This window comes from Panthera onca, chromosome B2 (genome assembly GCF_046562875.1).
Source record: "Panthera onca isolate mPanOnc1 chromosome B2, mPanOnc1 haplotype 2, whole genome shotgun sequence".
NCBI lineage: Eukaryota > Metazoa > Chordata > Mammalia > Carnivora > Felidae > Panthera > Panthera onca.
Window position 1 is genome coordinate 14,328,281 of NC_138343.1, and position 16,771 is coordinate 14,345,051.

The following is a 16,771-nucleotide window of genomic DNA, read 5'->3' on the forward strand; positions in this document are numbered from 1 at the left end:
TGCTTTCAGAGGAACAGGAAAGAGCACACTCAAATAGAAAGTGGATGGGATTCGATCAGGGTTTCTCCAACTCGGCCCTATGGACATTTCGGACTGGATAATTCTTGGTTGTGGAGACTGTCCTGTGCATTTCAGGATGATCGTCGGCCCTTCTGGCCTCCACCCGCTACAGAGTCGTGACACCCCCCCCCCCCCCCCCCCCAGCCCATGACGACTAAATGTCTCCAATTGCTAAATGCCCCCCGGTGGAAGGAGTATAAAATTGCCCCCAGTTAATGGTCACTTGATGGGCTGGGTTGGGAGAACTGGAGTCCAGAACACATGAAAGAGGAGGCCGTTTCAGAGGTAGGAGACTTTCAGAAATCACAGTCAACTCCAGCCAGAGCAAGAGTGGTCTTGTGAGTCACCTACACGGTGAGTAACAAAAGGAGGCCTGTCTCCAGGGCAGCAGGGACAATCACACCCTTCTCCCTCGTGGCCCCCAGAGGCTGGCTGGCTTCAAGGGAGTTGCTCCCAAACCGAAGCCCCCCCCTGCCCCGAACTCCCACCCCCAGAGCTACTCTTCAAATAAATGGAAGGACCTAGTTTAGTGGTTGAGGCTGGAGAGCAAAGCTGGGACTCAAATGTTCACAACAGCATGGAAGAGAAAACACGGAAAGAAAGGCAACTCGGCTCAGAAGTCAAGCAAAGACCCTTCTTGCCTTGGAAATGGTGAAGCCACTAGGCTGTACCGGCCCCCGCCACATGCTCCTCGTTTCCACCCAAGCCCTCCAGTTCAGGGGAAAGACTCACCGAGGAAAGGAAGATTAAATGAAATGCAATCCGGTCACTGATACGGCTGCATTTATTAATTGGTTCCGGAGGAGGAATGTTCAGTAAGACTGTCAGACATTTGATGACACCAATACATACAAAAGAGAAAAAAGGTAAATGAAATTGAATACTAATAAAAAGCAGTTTTTTTTTTTACCTTATTACTAATCAGATGAATGCAAATTAGAACATCTTTTTTTATGTATTACGGAGGCAGACAATAAAAAGAGTGATAACATCCAGTGTTGGTGAATCTATGAGGAAATAGGGGCGCCTGGGGGGCTCCGTCGGTGAAGCGTCCGACTTCGGCTCAGGTCACGATCTCATGGCTTGTGAGTAAGAGCCCCGCGTGGGGCTCTGTGCTGTCGGTTCAGAGCCTGGAGCCTGCTTCGGATTCTATGTCTCCCTCTCTCTCTCTCTGCCCCTTCCTTGCTTGTGCTCTGTCTCTCAAAAATAAATAAACATTACAAAAAAATTGTGTGAAGAAAGAGACACTCTCAGATACCGTCAGTGAGAGGGCAAAGCCCCTTAAAAAGTTAATTTGAAAGTACCCATCAGTGGACGCCTGGGTATCTCAGTCAGTTGAGTGTCTGACTCTTGGTTTCAACTCAGGTCATGATCCGAGGGGTGTGAGATCGAGCCTCAAGTTGGGCTCTGCTCTGAGTGTGGAATCTGCTTAAAATTCTCTCTCCATTGGGCTTTCCTTCTCTCTCTAAAATAAAATAAAATAAAATAAAATAAAATAGTACCATCAAAACTAAAAGTACACAAAGTCTTTGCCCCAGATATCTTTCATCCAGAAACTGTCTTACAAAAGTATTTATATACATGCTCCAAGATGTATGTGCAAGGATGTTCACGGAAGCACTATGTGTAATATCAAAAAAAAAAAAAAATAAGGTCCAATATAGATGGCTTTTTAATAGAGGAACAACTGTGATATGATGCCCATTCATAGGATGACATACATCTGAATGTACTGATAAGGAAAGATGCCAGGTATTAAGTGAAAAGAGTGAAGCTCGAACAATACATATGTTATAATGTCTTTTATGTCCCCAAAAGATTCCCGTGTGTTCACACGTGCACACGTACTCACACACGGCATATGGAAGTGCATAAGGGGTCTGGCAGGAAGAGGTAATAGGGAGAGGTCATTTTTAAAAGGGTCATATGATACCTCCGTAAGCTTAGAAACAACTTTTACAAAGAGAAGTAAACACGGCAGGTTAAATCCTACACATTTCATAAAGATCACATCGGCTCCCTTTAATTTAAGACAAGGAAACTAAAGATTCCTTGAATGAGAACACCAGTGTTCTGGTTTCTACTCTTATACTCTTTGAATTTATCATGTTCCTTCAAAAAAATCTTTTTAATGTTTATTTTAGAGAGGGAGAGAGAGCACGCCTGTGTGCACGAGTGGGGGAGGGGCAGAGAGAGAGACACACACACAGAATCCGAAGCAGGCTCCAGGCTCTGAGCTGTCAGCACCGAGCCCAACGTGGGGCTCGAACCCACAAACCGTGAGATCATGACCTGAGCCGAAGTCAGAAGCTTAACTGACTGAGCCACCCAGGCGTCGCTCTCCTGTTCCTTTTAAGCGGCTAAGTATTTTATTGTTTATGTGGAGCCATTTATCACAGCTGTTATCTTAATCGTAGTTTTGCTTATTTAACAACCACTGTTGCTGATAATGTATTTATCTAATACAGTTTATAGAATCACCATGCCCTTTACAGAGATTTGAGTATTATCCAAAAAATCCTTACCTAATATGTTTCTCCAAGCATAAGATTTTCACGCGATTTTTAGTCGCGTTTCTACCACAGCCGATCAAACAGTATACGTATTTCTGTGACTAGCACAAACACGCAGCAAGAGAGGTGGACAAGAACAGTGTGGGGCAGCTGGGGACAGAGTCGTGTTCTGGATGCCCCGGGGAGACCCAGGCTGCTCTCTGAGATCACATTCTAGAAACAGTGGGTGACGTGTAGGCTTGAGAAAAAAAAACATCGCAAAGAGTCATCCAACCCCAAGGATGATTAAGGACAAACAAATATAATCCTGTCTGAGAACGTAGGCGATAACGGCGGACAAGGTGGATATTTCACTTCAAGGGTCCAGGATGTATATTTAGAACTGGCTTCCAGGTAGGTAAAATTTGAGCCAGACTTTAAAGGGGTAGAAACAACTTCAGGATGATAGAGGCTCTTCTTCTCCTGGAAGAACGTCAGATCGTTCGGACAAGATCTCAGATCACATTTCGTTTGCCTCATCTTTATTTATTCAACATGGCTGATTCCAGAGGCCTTGTGAATTTCAGCAGAAACAAACAAATGTGAAAACCATGGCTGACCCACTTTGAAAATACGGAAACTTAACGTTTTTTTTTCCCTAAGGCCTTGACCAAAGTTTTTTTAAGTCTAAAAATGGACTCTCTTCAGGCTTGAAAACCATAACTCAATATTTTAAAGTGGGTGCAATTTCACGAAATTACTTAGGATTTGGCCAAAATGTCTAATACTTATTGACTACCTTTGATCTGGCTTGAAAATTACATTTCCCTTTTTCAAATACGAGGCAAGCAGAAGGACTCAAAGACAGGCCAGAGGTGGGTGTATTTCAGAGGCACTCGTCTCTTCCAGTGAGGATTTCTGCTCTCCATCCTGTTCAGAGCTTGGTGTAAATGCAGACAAAATGTGCTCATGCAAGCATGTATGTTCCATGTCATTAGAGCCGGAAACTTCTCTAAGGGAGGATCAGTACACTCCCCTGCTGTCAGATTAGCACCAAAATGTTCCATGGGGGAAATACGTATACGGGAGGCTTTTCATTGTCTCCTTTATTTTCTTTGCATTACATGGAAAAGCTATCAAGACACATCCTTCGAAGGAGCAAGGCTTCTGCATCTTTGCAAGTATACTGTTTATCGGGGGTGGGGAAGGCGGGTACGGAGGCTTTGCGAGCTGGCACTCATTGCCCTCAGAAGTGCGTTCCGGGTTCACAGGTGGAGACGACATGCCCGGCCGTGCTGATGTCACTCGCTGATGAGGCCAGGCAGTGATCCAAACCCGCAGATCAATAGGGACAGCATCGTCATCATGGCGTGCACCCAGTAGCCTTGCTTTTTGCAGGCTGGGCACTTCCATCAGGCCAGCTCCATGGGCAAGAGACTCTACTGACACTCTTGGATTCCTGACTCTGATTGCGGTGTGTGAGTGGGGGGGTGGGGCGTAGGTTGGGAACGTTTTTTTTGGCTGCTTCGTCAGAGCTTGCTCTAAACATTCATGGAAAAGGACAAGGCCCTCATTCTTCCACCAAGGCTCACCCTCATGTTAAGTGAGATTCCTCCAGGGGCACCTGGGTGGCTCAGTTGAGCGTCCAACTTCGGCTCTCGTCATGATCTCGCGGTTCGTGGGTTCGAGCCCTGCATCGGGCTTGCTGCTGTCGGTACAGAGCCCACTTTGGATCCTCTGTCCCACCCCCCACCCCCCATCTCTCTGCCCCTCCTCCACTCACACTCTCTGTCAAAATAATAAACATTAAAAAAAAAAAAAAACCCAAGAATATTCTCCAGACAGGCCTTTCTGCACTGCTTCTACCGATGAGAAGTATTTATCGGAGGGCAGGCTTGGAGGTTCACAGAAGCCTTGGAAGTAGGAGCTTGTCTGAGCGCTGGACCTCAGTCTTTCTTGGGTAGATGCGGCCAAAACCCCAGACTTGAAAGCATGTAATCATCTTGGAGCCTACTAGACATTTTGTTTCCCAGATGGATCATTTCCACCCATCTGGACAATTGGGACTGTTTAATCAGATTGGGGGTTTACAAACTGGGATTAAAAATAAACAAAACCCAAACCTCTCTCACTTTTTGGTCCACAAAGATATCCTTAGTTGTACACTCTCTACTATTCAATCAAGCAGATAAGAAACAGGACACCGAGAGGGCTGAGAACCGCTCTCGCTCACTATTTAACGGTGCTTGTCTGGATGCTTAATTAAAATCTTTTCGTCCACCAGTAGTGTTCTCTTCTCGTGCCTGGTCACGGGGTGGAGACATGTCAGTCCCTGGGCAGTTCTAAAGCCCCAGGGCATCGGCTAGCAGCACCAACTGGTGGGCAAAGCTGAAAGAGTCCCTAAATTAAAAAAGGATACTCAGCACTTCTCTTGAAAAGAGTTTAGCATAAATGTCACTTGTTATCAACTTCATATACGTACACAAATTGCAAGGTCAAAGAGTACTGACTACAAGACATATAAAGAGAAAAGTATCTTATGCCTCTAAACCCAACCCCATGCCCCAACCGCCAGGCAACCAAGTTTTCATTCTTTTAGCACTTTCATTCTTTTAGTACTTCTGGTACTTAGCTCTGCTTTTCTAATGACCATGCTTGTTATTTGTTTATTTTACCAAGTTAGATATTATCAATTGACTTTTTGTATGAAAGGATATATGGAGAATCTTGCAGGGAAAATCTTACAGACACCCACAGACACCCATACTGTGCATGTTCTCCCCACATCCTCATCATATGATAATACACGGTCACCTTACAATTAGGTGTTTACATGTGACCATAGAAATTCTGTTCACAATGGAGATGTATAGTCATAGCACACTTCTTTCTTCCCCTTCCCTTCCTCCTCCCCTCCTCCTCCTCCCCTCCTCCTCCTCCTCCTCCTTCTTCTTCTTCTTCTTCTTCTTCTCCTTCTTCTCCTCCTTCTCCTTGTCTTCCTTCCCCTCCTCCTTCTCCTTTTTCTTCTCTTTCTCCCCCTCCTTCCCCTTCCTCCCCCTCCTCCTCCTCCTTCTTCTTCTTCTTCTTCTTCTTCTTCTTTTCCTTCTCCTCCTTCTCCTTGTCTTCCTTCCCCTCCTCCTTCTCCTTCTCCTTTTTCTTCTTTCTCCCCCTCCTTCCCCTTCCTCATCCTTCTTCTTCTTCTTCTTCTTCTTCTTCTTCTTCTTCTCCCTCTCCTGCTTCTGCTTCTCCTCCTTCTCCTTCTCTTCCTTCTCCTTCTCTTTCTTCTTCTTCTTCTTCTTCTTCTTCTTCTTCTTCTTCTTCTTCTTCTCCCCCTCCTGCTTCTGCTTCTCCTCCTTCTCCTTCTCTTCCTTCTCCTTTTCCTTCTCTTTCTTCTTCTCCTTCTCCCCCTCCCCCTTCCCTCCTCCTCCTCCTCCTCCTTCTTTTTCTTCCTCTTCTTCATCTCCTCCTTCCCTTCCTCCCTACCTTGCTTCCTTCCACAACTTTCCTGGGCTAATAACTGGCTTATTTACTGTTCAGTGTTCTATGTTCTATAACTAATACTTCTACCAGATTCCTCAACAAAAGAGATCCTTTGATTTTCTTGGAAATATCTCCCCTGGAGCCCTCCACCTTCTCTAGACTTGATACACGGCTATTGTCCTGGTATATGTCCTCATCATCCTCTGGAGAATTTCATTGGCCACTCTCATTTTGGGGATCCCCTGTTCCTGCACCCCATGTCTTCCTTTCTTAGTTTATTCTCTTGTTTTGGTGGAGCATGGGCACCAAGCCATTGAAGGCAAAGTTTTAGGCATTGCATATTTGAAAATGTCTTGATCACTTGGGTGGAACAGAATTTTCGGTTGGAAAAACTTCTTAGAATTTCAAAGGGCATTGCTACACTATCTTCCAGCTTACAGCTTTGCCGCCGAGAATCCACTAGTGATCTGGGTTCCTGATCCTTTCTAACTTGCTTTGAAAGCTTTGGGGGCCTTCAGAATTTTCCGATTCTCTTGTTTTGTGTTGCATCTTATCCGACCCTCCTTTGTGTCTGCTATCCTCAAGCCCAAGTCTCCTTTGCTTGAATTTCTCTAGAAATTAAACTTGTTGTTTTTTTTTTTCCTTTTCTGCAGGAATGGGGCGGTGAAGTCAGCGGTGCCGTAAGACTTTCCATCAGCCTTCCTGCTGGCACCTTGATCACAGACTTTTGCCTGTAGAACTGTGAGACCATAAATTTTGGCTACCCAGTTTATGGTACTTTGTCACAGCAGACCTAGGAAGCTAATATACCACCTGAAATTTGACCGGCTCTAAAAGGTTGATCCATAAGAATTATGCCTGTGTCCAAAATTGGTTTGATCATATTCAGTTTTTTAAAAAATTAACCATTGATCAGAACATACCTGTGAGGGTTCCTGGGCATGTACTTCTGTCTGTTAACCCGGCTTTGTCACCAGAACCTGGTGCATTAACCCTTCCCCTTTGAAGGGAAGCACATGGTCCTTCCCACTTTGACTAGTCCCTCTGATGCAAGGACCACTGAGCAATCAGTGCTCCCTCCTCCTGGAATCAGGCAAGAGGCCACACTGCATATCGTTCGCTGAGCCTGAGGCCTTGACAACAGCAGACAGCAGGGTGAGGAGCTCAGGTGGCTAAGCCATGGGTCTTCTTAGGATGGACAGGATATGGTGGCACCGGAAGGCCGAGAGTGTCCAGCAAGGAGAAGTCAAGCTCAGAACCCTCGGTGGCACACGTGCGAGACTGGGCAGGAGAAGAGGAACCAGCAGAGGAGGCTGAGAGGCAGTTGGCAGAAAGGTGGCAGGAAAACCAGGGAGAAAATGTCTTGGAAGCCAAGAGAGAAGGGCACTCATAGCGAGGGCAGCCTGTGCCCCTGGAAGGTCACAAGATGAGGACCAAGACGAGGCACTGAATTTGCAGACTGGGAGCCACCGACTTTTAGACATGCCATCTCTGTGCCACGGAAGCTGGGTTAGCGTGGAATGAGAGATGGGCCAGAGGTGGTGGAGAGGGGAGAATACAAGTAGATATTTTGAAGGGACCTCATGGTACAAGGAGTGAGAGAGAGAAGACAGGAGGCAACATTAAGGAGGGGATTGTTCTCCTGGTTTATTAGTTTATTTTTAACATTGAGGAAAGAATGAAATGTTTGTGTTCTGCAGAGAGAGGAGTGACAGAAGCAGAAAGAGAGAAGAGATCATTAGGAAGGAAAGTCCCAGTGGAAGAGGCAGGGGCATGAGCTCAACGATGGAAAGGACCATCTCCACTGAGCTAAGAAAGAAGCACATGCAGATATAGACTCAGCTGAAGGGCTTTGGTTGGGGGGCAGGGGCAGGCAGGAGACCGGCAGAGCTCTGGCTTCATTTTGATAGGAAGTAAGTAGGAAGAAAGGTCAAGGGAGTCCTGGTTCCTTCCAATACTGTGACTTAGCACAAACTGCTGGCTCCCTTGCCCAAGACCAGCGTTGGAGAAACAAAAGAGGGAGACAGAAGGAAACAATGAAATAAAATTGGTTAATATAAAGATTTTAAAAATGACTTAAAAAAAAAAAAAACACCTCCAAGTAACTCATGGGTTGAAGAAATCACAATGGGAAATTTAAAAAACACGAAAGGCGGCGCCTGGGTGGCTCAGTCGGTTGGCGTCCAACTTCGGCTCAGGTCACGATCTTGCGGTTTGTGACTTTGAGCCCCATGGTGCTGACGGCTCAGAGCCTGGAGCCTGCTTTGGATTCTGTGTCTCCCTCCCTCTCTGTTCCCCCCCCACCCCCCCAACCATCCTTCTCTATCTCAATAAGAAACATTAAAAAAAATTAAAATAAATAAAATAAAAAATACAAAGGACCGCATGATAACGAAAACACTACACACTGAAACTTGTGTCATGCAGCCAAAGTGCGATTACAGTAAAGTCACAACATTAAATGCTTCTAGGAGTAAAGAAGAGAAGCTGAAAACGCATGCCCTGTGTTGTCTAGCTTAAAAGGTTAGAACAAAAGAGTAAACCCAAGAAAGTAGAAGGAACAAGATTACAAAAAATGACAGTAGAAAGCAATGAAGCCGTGATTCAATAGAGAAGAACAATAAAACCGAAAGTCGATTTCTCTGGAAAGACAAAATAATCTCTGGCAATCCCCATCAAGAGCAAGAAAAGACAAGGGGCACCTGGGGGGCTCAGTCGGTTGAGCGTCCGACTTCGGCTCAGGTCGTGATCTCACCACTCGTGAGTTCAAGCCCCGCGTTGGGCTCTGTGCTGATGGCTCAGGGCCTGGAGCCTGCTTCGGATTCTGTGTCTCCCTCTCTCTCTGCCTCTCCCCTGCTTGCACTCTTTCTCTCTCTCTCAAAAATACATAAACATTCAAAACAAAAAAGAGCAAGAGGAGGCAGGAGCATTAGCACTGTCACTGTGAGTAAAAGGGGACATGGGACAGACAAGCAGGGTCCAAACAATAGGGTAGTGCAGAACACGTCAACAAGTTTGTATCAACAAATTGAAAATGTGGATGAAACAATACATTTTGGGGGAATGTAGATAAGTGGGATAAAAAAACTGTATTTTTTTTTTAACGTTTTATTTATTTTTGAGACAGAGAGAGACAGAGCATGAACGGGGGAGGGGCAGAGAGAGAGGGAGACACAGAATCGGAAGCAGGCTCCAGGCTCTGAGCCATCAGCCCAGAGCCTGACGCGGGGCTTGATCTCACGGACCGAGAGATCGTGACCTGAGCTGAAGTCAGACGCTTAACCGACTGAGCCACCCAGGCGTCCCAAAAAACTGTATTTTTAAAAAAAATATTTATTTATTTTGAGAGAGAGAGAGAGCGAGAGTGAGCATGAGTAGGGGAAGGGAATGGAGAGAGGGGGACAGAGGATCCGAAGCTGGCTCTGTACTGACAAAAGAGAGCCCGATGTGGGGCTTGAACTCATGAACCATGAGATCATGACCTGAGCCGAAATCAAGAGTCAGACGCTTAATGGACCGAGCCACCCAGGCAGCCCTACAGACTGTATATATTTTTTAAATTTTTAAATATTTATTTATTTTTGAGAGAGAGAGAGAGAGAGAGAGAGAGGAAACATGAGCGGGGGTGGGGCAGAAAGAGAGGGAGACACAGAACCTCAAGCAGACTCCAGGCCCTGAGCTGTCGGCACAGAGCCCAAAGCGGGGCTCGAACTCCGAAAGGCGAGATCATGACCTGACCGGACGTTAACCAACTGAGCTACCCAGGCTTCCCGCCCGCCCCACCCCTCTCCCCCCACCAAATTGTATCTTTACAAAAGTAAAGCACTTGTAAACCCCAGTTTTGGTTCTCATGTTGGACAATAAGTTCAGGCGACTTTATTTACATAATGGTAATAATCAGTTATTTAATTCTTTTATAAGAGGGCCATGCGTGGGCCGATGGTCCCAGCGTTCTGATGGCCAAAAAGTATGATGAGTCCAAATCTGTACATTTGAGGCCTGAAAAGAAAACTCAAGAAAGAAAGTGGTAGGGTCATTTCTACCAGACCTGGGGAGCCGGGGGGAGGGGGGGCCGGGCTGTCTAGCTGCAGTGAGGAAGAAAAATTAAGGCATAGGGGAAACCCGGAGAAGAAAATGGAACGCGGTGAACGGCTTCTCCGTGACACGTAGTACGAGAAGTGTTTCACGGGGTAGGAGGAGGCTGCCTGTATAAGCCTGTATGGCCCCCTCCGTTCAGCTTAGTGATGGATCAGGGAGGTACCATCATCGCTGTGCAGAAGGCAAGTTATCACTGGAGCAGTGAGTGGAACTGCCTGTGGGAAGCTCACTACTGTCTACCCAAGGGTATATCAACAGACCTCTTGTGTTTTAACGATCCCGTATTAACCTGCGAGGGCGGCCATACCAAAGTACTGCAGACCGAGGGGCTTAGACAACAGGAGTGTGTTATCTCACCATTCTGGAGGCTCAAAGTCCAAGACCAAGGCGTCCCTACAGTTGGTTTCCTCTGAGGCCTCTCCTTGGCCGCTTTCTCCCTGAGTCCTCACACGGCCTGCCCTCTGTGTACACGTGCTCCTGGTGCTTAGCACCTTTTTAAAGGACCCATCTCCAGGGGCACCTGGCGGGGGGCTCAGTCAGATAAGCGTCTGACTTAAGCTCAGGTCACGATCTCGCCGATTGTGAGTTCGAGCCCCACGGCAGGGGGGGGGGGGGAGCTCTGTGCTGACAGCTCAGAGCCTGGAGCCTGCTTCGGATTCTGTGTTGCCCTCTCGCTCTCTGCCCCTCCCCCATTCTCTCTCTCTCTCTCTCTCAAAAATAAATAAACATTAAAAAAAAATAAAAATAAAGGACCCATCTCCGAAAGCAGTCACGTCCTGAGGTGCTATGTGGAGAGTTTCAGCGTAGGAGTTTTGGGGAGACACAATTTAACTCAGAACCAAGCCAAGGGAGAAGCTTCCAGGCTCCAGGAGAAGACTGAGAGGAGAGAAGATTTGGGGGGTTCTGCGCCTAGGAGTTAGCACATGACAGACCGTTCTGACCACGTATTCCTGGAGGTGGAAGGTGAAGGTGAACGAGGGTGAGGGAATACACAAGTAACAGTGGATGGAGTAGAGACCCAAGCCACTGGCCCAGTCCTCTGGGTCACTAGACCTTTGCCACCAATGCTCCTGTCACAGCCACAGAGGCAGAACCCCCAGAATTCCCCAGGCTCTACATGGATGGGGGCTGATGATTCCAGCCCATAGGCACTTCTATGGGATGGGACAGACTGGTTACACCATGAACCACACAAGCGACAGACACAGCGAACCGAGCAGATAGCTATTATTGTCCCCAGTGGGCCATTGCGGTAACTGTGTCTCAGTGACGTCATGTGAATTTCCAGAGACCCGGACCTAGTAAGTGACGGACCCAGAATTCAGACCTGCCTGACTCCAAACCCATAGACTTCCCAGGGCATGCACAGGGGCAGGGCTTTCAATATTTCATTAGATAATCTTAGACTCTGTGATGGTGAATTTTATACGTCAACTGGGCTGGGCCATGGTTGCCCAGATATCTGGTTAAACATTATCCCGGGTATGTCCGGGAGGGTGTTTCCGGATGAGATACCGAACTGAGTAAAGCAGATTACCATCCCTGATGTGGGCGGGCCTCGTCCAAGCCACTGATGGCCCGAACGGAACAGAAGGGCTGAGTGAGAGAGAATTCTCTCTCTGCTTGACTGTGAGCTGGGGCAACAGTCTCCTGCCTTTGGATTCACCAAAGCCCATGAGCCTGTACCTTATAATAAATCATAAATATAAATGGAAATATAAATATATCTCCTGTTGGCCCTCTTTTCTCTGGAGAATATAGACCAATGCTGAGTTCCAAACGCCTTGTAAATGTTTTTCCACGTTATCAATGGGTAGATAAGCTATTTACAAATTATTCTTGTTAGCACAATTAAAAAAAAAAAAGCAAAATGTAATTTGATGAACTATTTCTTTCTTTCATTTCCTTCTAGAGAGAGCGCACAAGCAGGGGAGAGGGGCAGAGGGAGACAGAGAGAGAAAGAGAGAGAGAGAGAGAGAGAGAGAGAGAGAGAGAATCTTAAGCAGGCTCATCACTCAGCACAGAGCTTCTCCGGTGAAAGAAGGAGACTGATGTTTGCTGAGCAGCTGCTTGGGGCCAGCGGTAGGGCGAAGTCCTCTGGTGTTGTGTGCCCACGCGATTCTCACAAGCCTCACCTTGTTCACTGCCTCTGGGTTGGGGGAGCTGGAGGATGGCACCTGGGGGGGGGTTGGCACCTAGGGGGGCGCGCAGGGCAGTTACAGAGGCAAGCGGCTCTTTCGCCAGGAGGCCGCTGCAGTGGGTCAGGATTGCGCAACTCCACAGAGCACCTTTAGCAAGCGGGGGGGCTAGACTCCAAATCGGGCTGGATCCGGATGAACTTGTCAGGGTTTTCCCAACCGGGCACGTGGGAGACGGCGGCGCACCACGTGCGAAGAATCCCCGCAGGAGCCGTTTCCCCCAGATTCCCCCCACCTCCCCCTCCGCCTCCCCCACTCATTCTGCCACGTTATCTAGTTTGGAAAGCGCCCCGCGCCTTCAGCACCCCCAACGTCGGGTGCCGCGCCCGGCACCGCCTGGGCCCGGTGGTTGTCAGAACCCCGGGGTGTGCGTGGCCCTCCTCCGTGGCGCTTAAAAACGTAGTTGATGCATTTAACAAGAAACACATGTTTTCATTTAAATCACAATTAGCAATTAGAGAGTTCAGCGTGCCCTAGATAGAATGTATAATCGTCGTCGAGTTTTGTGGCCGATCTGCTTTCCTGGTGCCGTCCTCCTTTTATGCTTTGCTTTATGATTTTATAGTCAATTTATGCAGAACCGAGAGAAGCCCCAGCTAAATAAAGCCGCTGGGTTGGAGTTATTTGGCTTAAAAAAAAGGTCACCAGGCTGGGCCCGCGGGCGCGGCAGGCTCACCGCCTGGTGTGATTCTCTTTGTTTTAGGGAAGGTGAGAAGAGATGTTTTATTAACCCTCCTGGTAGAGATTTAAGTTGCCTGGCTTGTCGGTGAGGGTGCCGGGGGGGGGGGGGGGGGGGTCGGGGGGGGGTAGACTGGTGTACTTCTGAGCATACTTCGGGGTACCTGTCTACCCACTGCTTGGAGTGAGTTCCTGCAAATCCAGAAAGGAAGAAGCTAGCAATCTTCTCCTTCGGGTCTTTGGGAACGTTTCATGGAGAAATTAATATTCATTTCTGCTTTTCAGTAGAGATTATGTGTTCTTTTCTTTCTTTCTTTCTTTCTTTCTTTCTCTTTCTTTCTTTCTTTCTTTCTTTTTTGAAGCAGGCCACGAAAAGGTGCCAATACATACAATTTGGGGGACAAATCAGGTGCGTTCCAGATGGCAGGGGGGGCCTGGCTAATGGAACTACCAGGGGCAAATCCACACTCCTGAGCCACAAAGGGTTTCTACGGCGGAGCAGGTTTGGCAGTCATGGCGAAGCCATCTAAGGAGAAAGTAATTCTTCGTGAGGGGCCCCTCCCTCCAAATAAAATAAAATGAAAAGAGAGAGACCTGGTTTACGGTGAAATTACTCCGGGGGCTGAGTACAGAACAGACCATACCCAAGGCACATAATTGTAGGTGGCTGGGAGACCTGGATCCCTAACTCCTTGGCACCGTCTAAGGAACCACAGCAGTCTCGAAACGTTAGCAAAGCAGACGCAGAGGTGAGGGGAGATTGCTGCTCAGGGACAGTGTCAGGAATCTGAGACTCTTGGCGGGTGTTGGCTGGGGTTGGCAACGAGTGGACGGCCACTGGTAGACACTGGAGAGACTCATTCCTGGGTTTCTTTAAAGGAGGAGGCAAGTCATACGGGCTGAGGGGAAAGGAAACGATCTCCGGTTTCTACGAAGCAACCACTATTTTATTCTCGCTTCTCCTGTAGCTGCCTAGACCCAGTCACTCAAGACAATGCAGATGGATAGTCTCTCCTTGTTTCGCCAGGGTCCAGTGTTTCCAGGTGGAAATACTAGGCTAAAAAAAAAAAAAAAAAAAAATTGAGAAGATTCCCTAGGTTCCCTGTCTGTCGTTGAAGGAAAGAAGTGGCTCGTCAGGCACTGTTGTTACCGAAGTGCACTGCTCCACGCAGAGAATGAAACGTCCTAGAGACCACACAGAGCCGAGTTTTCCCTTCTCCTTCCGCGTTGTTTTTCATCTCGTGGAATTGTGTGCGTTGTGCATCAGAGACAGGGAGTAAATTCTCCTCGACACCCTGACAGACCTCGCGGAACATCTGCATAACGATGGAATTTATTTTGTTCGTTATGACTGCCGCATCGCGCGGGGCTTTATTTTACTCCCCAGACTGGTTCTGCTTCCCATAAATTATCCAGCGTGCACTTCGCGAAAATGGCCAGTAGTCCTGGGAGTCTGAGTTGTCTCTGCTTCTTCATTTTGGTTATTTCCGTGTCATAAAAGTTATGACATATCAGACAGAAGAAGGATCGAGAAGGGCTCTCTCTAATAAATACTTTTCAACAAGCTCGAGACAAATCTAATAACAGAGCCACCGAGGCTTCAAAGGAAACTTGGGACGTGTCCCCGGTCCTAACAGCTCAAAGGCAGACGCACCTTTCTGCGGAAATCGGCACCTATTTCCGCTCTGAGCGCTTTGTTTCGTGCGTAGTGATGGAAACCGTATCTTGCTCACTTGAAAAACCGTCCAGGTCTGTGGTCCTCTTTGTGTTCCTGACAATGGATCTCCCCTTTGATTTTTTGAATACCTAACAGGTATAAATAGAAGCAGTGTGTAAGTACAAGAACAAACAAGGACCCCAAGTTTCTGGACAAAAGCGTGACTCACGCAGGAGTTCCTTCAGCTGTTGTCCATCGACCAAGGTCTCACATGGCATTTTCTAGAGGTAGGCGAGCCCCAAGAGCTGCAGGGTGAGTTCGTACCTCAGGAATGCTGCTGGTAGAGTTTCAGTCCCAGGGCCAGCAGGCTCAAGACCCAGGGAGAGACAATGTTTTAATTGGAGTCTGAAGGCAGAAAACAGCCGGTGTCCCAGGCAGTCAGGCAAGAATTTTCTCTTGCTCAGGCCAGGGTTCACCTTTTGCTCCACCCACCCCAGGCAGGGCAATCAGCTTGACCCCATCTGTCAACTCAAAATGTGATCTCATCCCAAAATACTTTCATAGAAACGTCCAGAAGAAAAATGCTTCGCCAGATACCTGGGTGTTCTGTGGCCCCGGGGCAACTAAAATATAAAAAATTAACCATCATGGTGGGTAGGGGGCCATGTGAAATTAGGCCCTAGGGTGCATGCGCTGTGTCTGGTTTACCTGAGACATCCTGGGAACAGAACCAGTGGCGGGATAAATTGCAGGAGGCTGTTATCTATCTCAAGAGATACTAGTGAGCACGAAATCGTGCCGCCCACCTCACCCCTCTGTGCCCGCCAAAAATAGCAAAACTCTTCTATCCTGAAACCCTCATTTTATGGTGGAAGTTTTCAGACTGCTGGATTATTTGTTCTTATGCTCTCGGGGTTCCAGGATGGGCTAGGGATGGGCTGTAAGGGAAGGCAGGGAGCAGGGAGGCTTGCTTCTTTGCCTACCAGGGTCACGGACTTCAAGGTTATTGTTCTCCTGTGATGTTGCCGCTTCGTATCCGTTGGGCGATACCGGGATACCACAGAGATCCCCATGGACCCACTTGGGGCCATGAAGCAGAAAGGGGGGGGTCTTCCGGGTGGCCAACCAGCTGGAGCCACAGAAGGGCTGGCCGCCTCCCCGACGTTGTCTCAGAGCAAAGCTCCAGTCTGCCATCATTGACATGAGTTGGCTCCTCTCCTTCCCCTCCCGCATTTCTTATCCTATCCTCTGGAAATGCATCTTTGGGTCCGTCCTGCCTGCTTCTTCAACATGGAGACTCATTCCTCTAGCTGAGCCTTGACTTGTTGAGGTAAGGCCTGGCTGTCAGTTATCTTTAAATGTAGCCCCCGAAACATGACAATCGATTGACTCCCCTTGGGGCAAGGATGTCCAGAGCTCAAAGACTCACGGAGATTCCCGAAGATGTGTAACTGACGGCAGGGGTGGAAGAGGGTGGAGTGCAGAAAAAAAGAGCAAAAACGTATTTTATAGTCATTTCTTCAACTACAGACGTAGAGGTCGTTAGCAATAATAATTATATAAATATGATGTCGTTACGATTACCATCTCAAGCTCATCCCATTAAACCTTCCGTATATCAGATACGACGCTCGATGCTTTTAGACGGTTTTTGTTGAATCCCTGTAACTTCACGAGGCAGATATTTCCCTCCTGTTATAGATTGGGCTGGGGGAGAAGTTACATTTTTTGTTCTAGGCACTGTGCTGGGTACTTTAGATATCTTTTCAGTAGTATTTACAGCCCCTTAACATATCAGATCCACTTTACAGATGAGCAAACTGCAACAGCAGCCCTGTTTAGGAATCAGGCAAAAAGTTCATAGCTGTCATTTTGGTCAACACCAGAGGGAAAGGCTCCTAAAACACCGGAACTTTGGGAAGTCAGCTTTAGGCTAAGGTGCTTTGGAGAGTCCAGTCTCTTGGAGATCCTTCTGGAAGTTTCTCTGAACCAATGTCCCTGGCATCTTCCAGTGTGAACCCTCCGGCCGCTGGGGGCTGTTTGGAAGTCAGGAAGGACAGTAAGAGGGGAGGGAGGATTAACTTCTCTGTAACGCACAGACAGCCGTG